The sequence below is a fragment of the Solenopsis invicta genome, chromosome 1 (genome assembly GCF_016802725.1).
Source record: "Solenopsis invicta isolate M01_SB chromosome 1, UNIL_Sinv_3.0, whole genome shotgun sequence".
Taxonomy (NCBI): Eukaryota; Metazoa; Arthropoda; class Insecta; order Hymenoptera; family Formicidae; genus Solenopsis; species Solenopsis invicta.
Genome location: NC_052664.1, coordinates 5103226 through 5118468, shown reverse-complemented (window position 1 = coordinate 5118468; position 15243 = coordinate 5103226).

Sequence of the window (15243 nt, the reverse complement as noted above, 5' to 3'; positions counted from 1 at the left end):
GTAGATTGCTCACGCAATCTTTTGTATCTTCTCATCAAGTTTTGTGTTTGCTTTATATTCAATTTTGTATATTGTCCTCGGTTATATAGAGGAGGGACGTGTACCAATTATAATGAAAAATGATAATAAAACATAACGAAATCAATGTCGAATCAATTACCATTTTTCACTGGGTATTGCCATTTCTTGCAAAACAAATTTTGTATTTATTTCTATATACATGACAGTTAACATTTAATTTATTAATTTAATATATTATATTTAAAAAGTTTTACAAATTGAATAAACAAAAATTGAATTGAATTGAATGAATGGGTTTGGTGGTGCCGAACACATCCAAACCGTACCGGAAACAGCCGAGTTTGTCCTATGCTTCCCCTTACCGCGTTTATCACTATTCCTGCAAGCTTACGTTCAGGGTATGTATTCATATTTTTCAATTTTCGTATTGCAATATTTTATATTTCATAAACAAATAAACACGGCGACTGTGGGTAAAAACGAAAGTTGTACATAGACAAGGCATTTGTGCAATAGTTTTTTCGGTCTTAGCAGCATTCTGACTATATAACACAATTTTAATCGCAATATGTATTGTAATGTATATCACAATTATAATAAGTTTATTTTTGCAGTTACATAAATATTTTTCATTTCATTTAAGTTTTTTTTGACTACGTTGTAATATCAAAATAGTATAAAATTATTATACTATAATATTAGGAGTACAAATTGAAAACCGCCGTTTTCCAGTAGATGGCGCCAGCGGTAAATGCTGGCGCCAAACGTTAAATCAAAAATTTTAAATGTAAGGTTGGGCATCTGGCAACAATTCCTTATCATTGCAGTTGTGAATTTTTATCGGCGTTATATATTTTTTTGTGATCGAAAATGTCGAAATTTGTGCCCAATAAGCGTCATTTGCGGGAAGTTTTGCTTTTTGCCTTCAATTTGAAAAAAATCTGCGGCTGAGGCGCGTCGAATGATTGTAAAAACTTATGGTGAGGCTTCCATTAGTGAAAGAACGTGTCGAGAATGGTTCCAACGCTTCAAAAGTGGTGATTTCGGCGTAGAAGACAAGGAGCGTCCCGGACAGGTGAAAAAGTTTGAAGACGCACAATTGGAAACATTACTGAATGAAGATTCATCTCAAACGCAACAGGATTGCATTGCAGATTCATTGGGCGTGACTCAACAAGCTATTTCACATCGTTTGAAAACCATGTGAATGATCCAAAAGCATGGACACTGGGTGCCATACGAATTAAAGCCGAGAGACGTCGAACGGCGTTTTTTCGCGTGCGAACAGCTGCTCCAACGGCAAAAACGGAAGGGTTTTCTGCATCGTATTGTAACCGGCGATGAAAAGTGGATCCATTATGATAATCCAAAGCGAAAAAAATCATGGGGCTACGTATCAACATCGACGGCCAAGCCAAACATCCATGGCTCGAAGCTCATACTGTGTATTTGGTGGGACCAGCTCGGCGTGATTTATTATAAGCTGTTGCAACCGGGTGAAACCATCACAGGAGCTCGCTACCGAACACAACTAATGCGTTTGAGCCGAGCATTGCAAGAAAAACGGCCACAATACGAGCAAAGACACGAAAAAGTGATGTTGCTGCACGACAACGCTCGGCCACATGTTGCTCAGGTCGTTAAAACCTATCTGGAAACATTGAAATGGGACGTCTTACCTCATCCGCCGTATTCTTCTGACATCGCCCCTTCAGATTACCACTTGTTCCGATCAATGGCGCATGGCCTGGCTGAGCAGCACTTCCATTATTACGAAGAGGCCAAAAACTGGGTCGATTCGTGGATCGCCGCAAAAGACGAGCAGTTTTTTCGACACGGGATTCGTATGCTGCCCGAAAAGTGGGAGAAAGTAGTGGCCAGCGATGAACAATACTTTCAAGAATAAGTATGTAACCATTTTTCAACAATCAAACCTCAAATTTTGACAAAAAACAGCGGTTTTCAATTTGTACTCCTAATAAATCTTTTTTTAATCATAAGAGCACATTTTTAACTTTATTTGACTATTTTTTACCTTACTCGGTATTAAAAGTTATTTTACCAGCATATGGAGGCAAGATGACGAAATTGACATGTCTTAAAAAAATTTTAATTAAAAAAAATTCTAGTTTAACAACTTCTAATTTTTACTGATTATAAACAAGGTTTTAGGACTTTCTCTCGGCGAATTTTGTCACTGAATTTGCCAAGAATTCGAAAATCTCAAGTCATTACTTACATCAATATCTTTTACAAACTGATCGATTATTCGATCGATTAAAAACTTCGTCTCTGTGCTTTCACATTCTCTTTTACACTGTATTCTCTGAATCACGTTCCCAGAGAACAGAGATCATCTGATCGAGTTCGGTTATCAACGCGTAACTTCAGTTGCATTCTCATCGTCAATCACTTCGGTATTGAATGACGATTATCGCCCATTAAGCATCGTTTTTCCATCCGGTATTTTCGATTATGGTTTTTAGAATTCATCTCGCGAGTTTTCCCTTTTTTTCATTCATATCTACATGAGAATTCACATGTTCTTCTGCTTGACATTTCAGATTTCCATTCAAAAGAGGATCGCAATCGTCATTCAATCTGATATGATCAATATATCGATTTTTTGCATTTCTTTAATGTTTTTATTATTCAATATTCTTTATGAAAGAAAATAAAAAAACTTCTGAACGTAACATATTAAACATACATCATATTATAACATTGTTGCAATGTTGTATTGCAGTGTTTCAATAATCCCTTTTTGCAATCTTTCTGTATTATTTGGGCTCTTGTAGAAATTTACTAATTTCTTTATTTTTTTTAAATTTATATCGGATAAGATAGAATAGGGATTAAGTATTCAAGAAAAAGAGAAAAAGTATGTACATATTGTTCAATATACTAAAATAATTACATTCTTAAGAAAAATTGTGTTTTTTTTATTATAACTGTACAAGTAAAGAATCACTGAGAATAATTTATATACATCTACAATTAATTTTACATAATGAATGAACAGTGTAGCTGATTATAAGCATAACTTATCTAAAATTTTTCTGGAAAATAATGAACTGCTAGTGTCTTTGGAATAATTCTTAATTTATAAAAGATTTAAAGTTAATACGTATAGATATTTTCATGCTATGCAGAAAATACTATTGTATTAGAAACACAGTATGTTTTCTTGTTTTATGTACAATATATCATTTTAGATCTATATATTTTCCCAACACACACCTAATTTTAGGTGATATAGAGATGCAGTCTTAAAATCATCACTTCTGCCTCAATACGTACAAAAATTGTGCGGTTTACAACAAAAAACCGACTATTAAATAAAATATATTCTTTGTACTGTTAAAGAGATTTTTAAAATTTTATATTTAAGTGTCAGACATTAAAAAAAAAATTTTTAATATAACATACATTAACAAACGTATACTTACAAAAAATTAAATAACATACAAAAACAGTTTTATAGTTTAATTATATTTGAATTTAAGATTCAATTGGATAATTTTTGTGTTTAATAAAATTCATAAAATTAATCTACGTACCTGGATGCTATATAAAATACATTTTCCATTTTCCATTATCATGTAATGAATACGGAATTAATACATATTTTCTAAATCTTATTCTTTGATGATAATTTCGAAATGTTATAGGCACATATTCACATTTCACATCTCATGTTAAATGGCCGTATAATTCCTAACTTGAGACAACATTTAAATTTACTTTTCTATTAGACAACCATGTTCTTTTTACTGAAAAGCAGATATGCGAATATGCCCTGCAGACTCGAAGAACATTTTGTTTACACATAAATATATAAATATATAATACTAAAATAATTATATTAAATACTTATATTAAAACTTGCATTTATAAGGAAAGCTAAATTGTTTCACACATACATACGTACAGATACGCATTTGTACACATCCGCACGCACGCATATATTTACACGTATACAATAATTCTACAGTTTTATATAATAACATTTAAAAATATCTGAAAAACAATGCATTTTTTGGAAATTTTGCCATAAGAAATAGGTACTTATTTTTTGATGAGATATACAATAAATACAGGTATGTACGTATCCATATGAAACATTGTTATTTACGTGCGCGCGCGCGCACGCGTGTGTGTGTGTGTACACACGCACGCACACATACACACACAATGCGCGCGCACGTTTATATGTACAGAGTCGAAAAATCACACATAAATACTTCCAAAAAAATAAATTTTATGAAAAAAATTACTCGGACATTAATTCTACATTTAGTTAAGAAAATATTATTTATACGCAAAAAATTGTTTTATACTATATAATATTTAAAGAAATTAACATTATCATTATTATTAAAAAAATTAGAATTATACAATTTTTCTTAGGTAATGATTCTTCTGGGTTGAAACTGCTAATCTTTAACTTTTCTTTCATACAACTTTATAAATATTATTCAGATATAATTTTTTAAAATAAGACGCACTATATACATATTATTCTCTTATATCAAGATCATTTTTGCTTTAATTTTAAAGGCTAAAAAATACTTATTTCGAAATTATAAATTACTAGGACAAAAATGGTGCAAAGTGCTTAATCACAGTACGATAACTGTGTATGAGAGAAATGCGAGAAATAATACTTATTGCAAATTGCTTTTTGTCAGTAGCATACTAAAAAGCTAATAAAATGTATATAAAACGTGTGTGTGTGTGTGTGTGTGTGTGTGTGTGTGTGTGTCTGTGTGTGTGTGTGTGTGTGTGTGTGTGTGTGTGTGTCTGTATGTGCGCACGTGCGAGTGTGCTGTATGTATATGTTATGTACACAGGATAGCCAAAATTACTGCATGTCCTTATAATAATGAATTCTTTAGAATAATCAAAGAATTTTAATACGAAAATATCGAGGCTAACATACTTGTTGAATTATTCATAAATCATAAAGTTGACATTAAACATGTTCAAGCTTGATGTTTTAACAAAAGGTAAAGTAAAAATTATTTTTGCTTCTATACGAAATCTATTTGTACATTACGTATACATAATTAACATTGAAATCAGGATTGGAAAATAATGCATTATTTTAAACACTGTTACCGTTAAATTTTTTTATAACAATTGTTATAAAAAACAATTTTATAACTTTTTTTCTGTAATGATTACGCTAATTTTATTCTGACAGTGATGGACGAATTTTATTGTTAGTTTTATCGTTATTTTATTATTGTTACAAACAAGTGAAATAGCCATATAGGCAATTGAACAAGACTCTAAAAAAAAAGATCAAAATTTTGTGAAAAAGTAATGAAAAATATTTCATTACTTTTTCAATTTCAATACCAAAACATGTGCAAATTAGCAAAATAGATTCATAGCCACGATCATTTACCATTTATATATGGTAAACATTGTTATAATAATATTGGTATATCAGTTATTTTTTTTATATGAAAAGAATAATTCTAAGTATAACATTAAAAGAAATATTAGAAATATAAAAATTGATATATATTACACCGAAATACAAGTGTATGTTAAAATTCATAGAATAAATCAAGATGCACAATTCTTATTTATAATTAGAGGAAAACCACATTAAGAGGCTGTTTTTTAGGCTTTTCTTTACTATTTTTTTGAGGCGGATAAAATAATTGGAATCTATTTAAACTTTGGTATCATTTTGTTCATATTTTCAACTACATGTGACATTTTTTCAAGTCGTTTCTTATGAAAATGTTCAAGATACAAGCTGCCGTCTATCAAAGGTCATCAAGTCATTTGCGGGAAATGTGTAAGTCACAGTTTTGATCTGAAAGAAAAATGGCGAATGTTCTGGATTATTGACATGTTTTCTAAGAATATAAACCACTTTGCAACTGAAAATGTTGAAAATTGAATGTTTTAGGGGATTTGAAAAAAAAGTTTCAATTTTTTCACCATTTTTTGCAATAAAAAAACAAACTTTTAATTAAGATATCCTTCTGCAAGTTGGTATATATTAATAATATCAATATTATTTATGCTTTATGTTAACAAATAAAATAAAAAAAACAATGTTAATTACATAACAGAACATTGTGTAATAGTTATCATTTCTTTATAAAAATTTAATAATTTTTTAATATGTGGAATATTTCAGAATTTCTCTATTTATTTAACCTGAAAATACAGTATTAACAATTTCTTAGTTTTTTAGTTTTTTTATAGTTATAAAACCGATCAATTTTTAGGTAATTTGCACTCTTATATTCAAATAAGCATCATTTTGTAACAAATGCGACTTTAAAAATCAGCTATAATAAAACCTATATTTATAAATTTAATTTAAGAATGTATTGCGTTTTTTGTTTTAGATGAATCATATAGATTTTGCAGTGGGCATTGTAAATCTTAACAATTAACATGTCTGATGTCAATGGCAATATCTGCTACAATTTTAAATAACAATTTAGCATTTTCTTAAGATAACTTTATACAAGGTGATTCAGAATAACCCGTTGTCATTCAAGAGACGTATTCCTAGTCAAATTCTAAGACGATTTTTCCTTTGACAAAAATTTGGTAGACGCTTAAATTTTGAAATATATTGGGAATACGTTCCTTGAAGGACAACGGGTTATTCTGAATCACCCTGTATAAGAGCTTTATACAAATCAAGTTTTAATAATTTTAATGTTTTTAAAGGAAAATATTCATGAATATAAGATTATCTTTTTATTTAGATGTATGTAACCTCTTAATTGCGTAAATTATTATCAAGCATTTTCAAAAATAGCTTCATATGATCTCACGGCAGACTCGTGCTTAAATGCAGTAGACTCTTGTATAAAAATTGTTTATAAGTTTAATAAATCAGAAAATGTATGCGCATTCATAAATTTTCATACATAAAATCTTAAATCATACATGAAATTTTGATGTTTAAACTATTGGGTTGTTCAGAAAGTAATTTCGTTTTTTCCCAACAGAGGGCAACTTCACACTTAAGCCGCATAATCATTATATATTTTGACAGCTGATATAGCAAGGCTTGCTTGTGAAAAAGTTCGATTGATTCTACACAGTAGTTTTTGTTTGGTGCCCTATCAAATATGGAAAATAAAAAGCAGCGTTTTCGGCATATTTTACTTTTTTACTATCGAAAAGGTAAAAATGCTGTTCAAGCAAGAAAAAAATTATCCGATGTGTATGGAGAAAATGTATTGATAGAACGCCAGTGCCAAAACTGGTTTGTACAATTCCGGCAATTTTGATGTTGGAGATGCACCACGTTCTGGAAGGCCAGTTGAAGCTGATGAAGACACAATAAAGGCATTAATTGATGCAAACCGGCGAATAACAACTCGTGAGATCGCTGAGAGGTTAGATTTATCGAATTTGACCCTTCATGATCATTTGAAACGCCTAGGTTTAATCTCAAAGCTCGACATATGGGTTCTTCATGTTCTTACGGAAAGAAATCTGCCGTCGCGTTGACGTCTGTGATTTGCTTCTCAAACATCAAGAAAATGATCCATTTTTGAAGCTCATCATCACTGGGGACGAGAAATGGGTCTACAACAATGTTAAACGCAAGAGATCATGGAATAAAAAAGATGAACCGGCTTAAAGCACTTCGAAAACCGATATTCATCAAAAAAATGCTATCTGTTTGGTGGGATTTCAAAGGAATCGTTTTTTTTTTTTTTTTTTTTTTTTTTGAACCAGACAACACAACGATGAATTCTGAAGTGTACTGTCATTAGCTGGACAAATTGAATGATTCACTTAAACAGAAAAGGCCAGGATTGAAATAGAAAAAGTGTAGTGTATACGACCAAGATAATACGACATCTCATACAAGTTTGGTAATTCGTCAAAAGCTTTTACAGCTTGGATGGGATATACTGCCACACCCACCATATTCTCCAGATCTGGTACCTTCTGATTATTATTTGTTCAGGTCTCTACAAAATTTTTTTGACGGTAAAACCTTTACTTCAAATGAGGAAGTCAAAAATCATCTGGATCAGTTGTTTGCCAGCAAAGAACAACCATTTTATGAGCGTGGAATTATGCTACTGCCAGAAAGATAGCAAAAGGTATTAGATCAGAATGGACAATATATAATTCAATAAAATATTTATTCACTATAAGAAAATCGTCTTTCATTTTCATAAAAAAAAAAAAAAAACGAAATTACTTTCCAAACAACCTAATATTATTGTAGCATTTTTTGCATATCTATATTTTAACAATGTTTCCAAAACATTGCATTGCAATATGCAAGATTGCAATATTGTTGCAATGTAGCTGCAAGATACTGTACCTTACGAAAATTCATATGTACACATGCACGTATACAAGACAAAAAAAGATATATTCTGACAAAAATTATATATAATTTTTCTCAGAGATCATGTAGGCGCATATGAAAACGTGTATGCATGCGTGTATATGCGTGTGCGGCACATTTTTATTAATTAATAAGTAGACATTAAAAACTTATTTTATAGATCCATAACATACTACTGAATTTGGGAAGTTTGCCAACAATATGATTAGTAGCAGTATTTTGCGATAAATTTGCTTAAATCAGATTGTTTTCAATCTCGATTATTGACAATATCTATAACACATAAAATTATTATGCACAAGTTATATTGCGTATATGATTTTATTGCACATATGTGCATTGCACACATTACTATGTTGCGTACAAAAAATAATAAAATAATTAATACATTATTATTAACCATATTAATTAATTGAAAAATTTCCTACAAACCAGACAAATTCATATTTAAAACATTTGGATTATACCAAGTCATTCTCTATTAGTAACGTCATATCGTGAACAATTTTGTTTCAGTAAAAATCAAACAAAAAATGGTAAATATAAATAGGTAGTAAATATGAAAATTCCGCAAAAACCAAACAAATCGAGGATTTTAATTTTTTCCTTTTAAATGGATCCTCAAAATTTCATTAATCTACAACTTTGTTCTTATATTTATTATATGCGTGGAAAAATATTTAAGTAATAAAAGATGTATAAAGGAGAAATTTTTGTTTTCTGAAAAAATTTAACTTTTTAAACTTGTTTGATTTTTGTAAAAAATTCTTCAATTATTTCAATCACTTTCTTCACGTTAATATAATTTTAATCAATGTAAAATAGTTACACAAACATAAATGCATATCTTTAATTGTTATTTGTGTATAATAATATTGTATCGTTAGTCCGTATATAATAGATATTAGAAATTGTTAGAAATCGAAATTATAGCTAATAACAGATATCCTCTTCTTCAAAATACATCTCCAATTGTTTAAATTACAACAATTAGCTTCTAAGTTAGCAAACTTCCGGTTCCATCTAATTTCTATATCATTATTTACATTATTGCTCAAAACTATTTGCCCACTGTGAGTTTTGTAAATCTTTTTTTATATCTAACTCCATTCAAATTCTACTATATCTTCTTTATATATGTAGAATTTAATATTTTTAACCATCAAGATTATTATTATTATTATTATTGTTATTAAGCCCAAAATCTAAGAGATTAGAAAGAAAGATTAAAATTCATTCTTCTTCAAAATTCTTATTTAATTATGAAAGACAAAGTAGGCAAATACTTTTGCAGTAGTATATAATAATTTTTTATCTATTTTATATAAATATAAATAAATTATATATGTATATGTATATAAATGCATACACACATATGTACGCGTGCACGCACGTACCACACACACACACACACACACACACACACACACACACACACACACACACACACACACACACACGCACGCACGCGCGCGCGCGCGCGCGCGCACGCACACACACACACGTAAATATACATAAACATAATGTAAATTTCTTTGGTCTGATTTTTGTTCTGCATCCTAAGTATACATAAAAATTATATACTATATTTATATAAAATTATATATAGAACATTCTTTTTAAAATAGTCGGAGATGTTATAATTATTTTAATCTAACAGATATAGGCTTCATATAGCTGTTCTAATTGAGTGAACCTTTACATATAACAACGTATATGTGTACGTATGTATATACACATACACACATACACGCGTACGCGCGCGCGCGCGCGCACACGCACACAGAATTTAGAATTGAGAATTTGATATACCATAAGTTGATGTTATTTAAAGCTAGTCTTTAATTCTAGCCTTTTAAACGAAAAATTGTCATAACTAATGATACAGTTATGACATATTTTTGTCAAAAATAATTTTGTGATTATAACAATATCAATGTTTTCAAATATATGTGGTGGTTTATATAAAGAAAAATAAAAAAACTCAATTTCAAAAATATCAATGCTAAACATCAAAATCGCAATTCAATTTGAATATGGAATTTTGTTGTATATGGAATTATGTCGATACAATAAAATTGATGATTCGTATTAAATTGATCCAATATCAAAAATATCACACTTTATTAATCATTGTTTAGATATAATAAAATTTCTACGTTTTAAATATTACTGCCTTCAAATTTACTGCTTTACTCTTAGTACATATTTTAAATTAATAAATTATACATATACATTTCTTCCTTCTTTCTTCAAAGCATACAAATTTTATATATTCTATTTAAAGTACTACAGGTACAGAAAAATGCACCTGAAACAAGTAAACAATTTGTCCTCAAAAAAATTTGCAGAAAAGTTTGGATAAACTTTTATAAATTCTTGTACATTTCGACTTTATATTAAATTTGAACATTTAATATCTCTGTATTAGCTTGTTACATACACATAAATAAATGTAATATCAATAAATGTAAGTCTTAAGCGGGTATTCTCACTTTTGGGTTTCAAAAAACTAATTATTCTAATAGCTTGAATCTTGAGTGGCATGTATAGAGGAGACCGGGGCAATTCGAAAATTTTTTTTCTTTTGCGTCTCCTAAGTCCTATATTCACTAAAAGAAAAGTTAGACGATTTAAAAAGTTGAACCTTCTTCTTCACAACGCCATTATAGATAGAACACGGAAATGTACTTGCTTTGAAGTACATATAAAAATGTCGACCAATGCTAAATATTTCAAATAGCCCCGAGCCCGGGGTAATTCGAAGTTAGTCTAAAAATATTCTGAAATTTATGTTTTAAGATACAAAAAATGTAAAAAGGCTATTGTTAAAATTTTGTTTTATTCAGAAAAGGATATATAGTATTATAGAGAAATATTACATACAATAAAAGAATACAAACGCACAATAAAAAATTTTATTGCTTTAGCGTTTTCGGAACAAGTCAGGGACTATTCGTATTTCGTGTAATTACATCTGTTAAGTATTAAATTGTATATTTGATACATAGAAATAAATATGAAAGAAAATAATCGTCGAACGACTATTCGATGTTTCGTGTTTTGAATAGTCCAGATATCAACTGTGCGCATTATTGCGTATCGACAAAAAATAGAAATCACACAGGAAAAAGTAAACATAAAAAGTTTCACATACATTCAACTGGACACAATACATTCAAAGTTTTCAAAAAGATTTGTATTTATCTTACTTACATTTCAAAGAAATGCTGACTATCAGAAATTACTTCGACTGTCGCAAAACACATTTTTCACTACTACGACTTCAATATGACGCCGTTACCAACAAAATTTTATTAGCAGCATCGTTCTATTAGGACGTGTTTAGAGTATTTAAAGTAAATTTTTAGTATGTACTCATAAAAAAATATTTCCATTTTTCGAATTGCGTCGTCTCCCGAATTGCCCCGGTCTCCCCTACATATATACCCACATATATTTCAACCCATATGTATATGCATATACGCGCGGATGTATACGCGCGCGTATATATACACACGCACACATGGTTTGGAATATATGTATATACAGGGTGATTCTTAATGGTTGTACCCACTTTTTACCATAGGAGCATGATTTACCGACGGATATGTATTTCTAACACATTATTATATTAGAAATTACAAATGCGTTTTCCTGGTAAAAAGTGGAGACGTTCATTAATAATCATCTTATATATACATACATATATATACACAGGGTGTCCCATTTTAAAAAACACACCTCAATAATTCTTCGATGAAACATTTTCAGTAAAAATGTTTCAGACAAAAGTTGCATGGTTTCAAGGGGGTTATAAGATGGTGTCATTAATTTGACCTTGAATAGTTGCTTGAAGGTCACGACACCTTCAATTTTTTAAATGAGACTGCCTACTTTTTATTACATATTCTTGTAGGTTATCTCGAGACCTTTCCAAAACACTACAAGAAAGTTTATTTTCGTTGAGTACTTTCCGAGTTGTAAGGCTTGAAAGCTATGGTATACTATAACTTTCAAGCGTCATAACTCGGAAAGTCCTTAACAAAAATAAACTTATTTTTAGTGTTTTGGAAACTTTTGGAAATCGACTACAAGAAAATGCAATAAAAAATATAGAATGTTAGGGAAGTACCGATACCCTTTAATTAGGGAACTACCGATACTCTAATATTGTATATTGTTGTGCTCGACGAGATGAGCACACAAAACACTCGCGAAGGGGAGAACAAACACCCAGCACAAAATAATTAGACTCTTTTTTATAAAAAAAAAACACTGATTAAGACTTAAATCACTTTTTATTAAATACATTACTGCGCTCCCAAGTAGTGCAAGTGCAGAAAGACTATTTAGCGTAAGAGATATTGTATTAAGAAAAAGATCATCTTAATGATGATTCTATAGATCAACTTCTTTTAAAAATAATTAATAGATCTTTTTTGTGAAGTAATAGAGAAAGATATTTTGACTGTTGCTGTATCAATACAAATTGAACAAGAATGCCTTCTACGGTTGCAGCTAGGTCTTCGTGTTTGTATTGTTTGTATGATTTTATATACTTTTCTCAAGTTTAATAAACTGCGCGCCGAATAAATTTTCAGTCATAACACAATTCTAAATTGAACAAGATTAAGTAATATCACGTATTATTAACCCTTTTCCCCCTTGAAAAAACTGTAAAGAAATTATTGGTGAAGATCGATGCAAAAATGCAATCAAAGCTGAACTACCTGTGATTATATTGGATACAAATATGTGTGACATTAGTATATAAAATAAAAATACGTTGACTTAAAATTATACGTGTATTTAGTATAACTGTATACATATATTTTGAACCTTATTTCTTTAGAAGATAAAAAATCTATTTATATTTATCTCAAAAATTTGTATACATTTTATTAATACAAAAAAGTAATAGAATGAAAATAGTAACGATTCGTTAATTTTTAAGTAATGGTAGCGATAATGAGTTACTTTTATAGAGTAACTTTGCTAACTTTGTATGTATGTATGTATACAGGGTGTCCCAGACCCAATGTATAAAGATTACTACGATAAGGTAGAAGGGATCAAGATAAATCAAAAAGTCTAATAACAGTTTGCGATATTTGCAATAATTTTCGTGTAATAAAATATTAAAGTCAGCCGAATAAGAGCGCGCGGAGAGGCAAACAGTTGGTTGCCTGAGCCGTAAGACCGCCCGGCTCGACACGGTGCGGTGCCAAGCTATCCTTTCCCTACCGTCGCCTATAATCGGGCCGCAGTGGGCGGTCCTACGGCTCAGACGAGCGACCGCTTGTCTCTCCCCGCGCTCTTATTCGGCTGACCTTAATATTTTATTACTCAAAAATTATTACAAATATCGCAATATGGTAATAGACTTTTTCATCTATCTCGATCCCTTCTACCTCATCGTGATAATTTTTATACATTGGTCTGGGACACCCTGTATATATATATATATAGAGGAGAAACCGGGGCAAATCGTTAGACGGGATAATTCAATAATTGGAAATATCTTTTTATGGCTACATATTAAAAATTTATTTTAAACACTCTAAACATGTCCTAATGTAACGATGTTGCTAACAAAGTTTTGTTGGTAACGGCGTCATATTGAAGTCGTAGTAGTGAAAAATGTGTTTTGCGACAATCGAAGTAATTTCTGATAATCAGCATTTCTTCAAAATTTAAATAAGATAATAAGGTTTTTTTAAAAACTTTGAATGTATCGTGTCCAGTTGAATATTTTTGAAAAATTTCGTGTTTACTTTTTGCTGTGTGATATATATTTTTGTTAATCATACGCAATAATGTGCACAGTTGATGTTGGGGCTATTTGTAATACCGAGCACCGAGGCGATTCGTTAATACTGATTGCAGCGCCTATGGGTAACCCTAACCTTACGTTGACTACAAACGTCTGCGCTACGCAGAGTTAAGCATTGAGATAAAGTTTTTCATTGATTTAGTTCAAACTTGATAATATTGTGTATTTTAATACATAGAACATAAATATGAATATAAAATCGTCGCTCTTAAGTAGGTAAAAAGTTATAAAGCGTTAAAGATTGACACTTGTGAGGTTAGGAAATCTGTCACACCGATGGCATAAAAAAACATGCAAACCAGAGTCCTATATAAAGAAAGAAGCGACATCGAACCCCCACCACAATCTTCAGTATCCAATTGAGTCCTCCACCGCCATTTTAGGACCGCTCTAACGTCATCAAACACCATTCGTATCATTCTGCAAACAGCTGTGTTCACAATATGGCTGCTCGCTTAGCCAATCAAGTATCAATCAGATTACCAATCAGAGCTTTGGGCATCAATGTCGCTTCTCTCTTTATATAGGACTCTAATGCGAACGTGTATGTTTGCAATTGTTTATTGTATACCTATATCCTTTTTTAAATAAAAGAAAGTCTTAACAACAGCTTTTTTACAGTCTTTCAAATTGAAACACAAATTTCGGAATATTTCCGGACTAGTTACGAATTACCCCGGGCTTGGGTCTATTCGTAATTTTTGGCATTGGTCGATATTTTTATATGTACTTCAAAACAAGTACACTTCCATGTTCTATGTATACCGGCATTGTAAAGGAGAAGGTTCAACCTTTCAAACCGTCCCATGTTTTTTTTTTTTTTAATGAATATAGGACTAAGACACAAAAGAAAAAAAGGTCTAACAAATACCCTCGGTCTCCCCTATACACATACACACACGCACACACGCACGCACATATATACATATGTACATATAAATATACGCACGCACACGCAATATACAGGGTGTCCCAGTATAAGTGGCCACCCGCCTTTATCTCGTAAACTAACAGAGATAGATCCAAT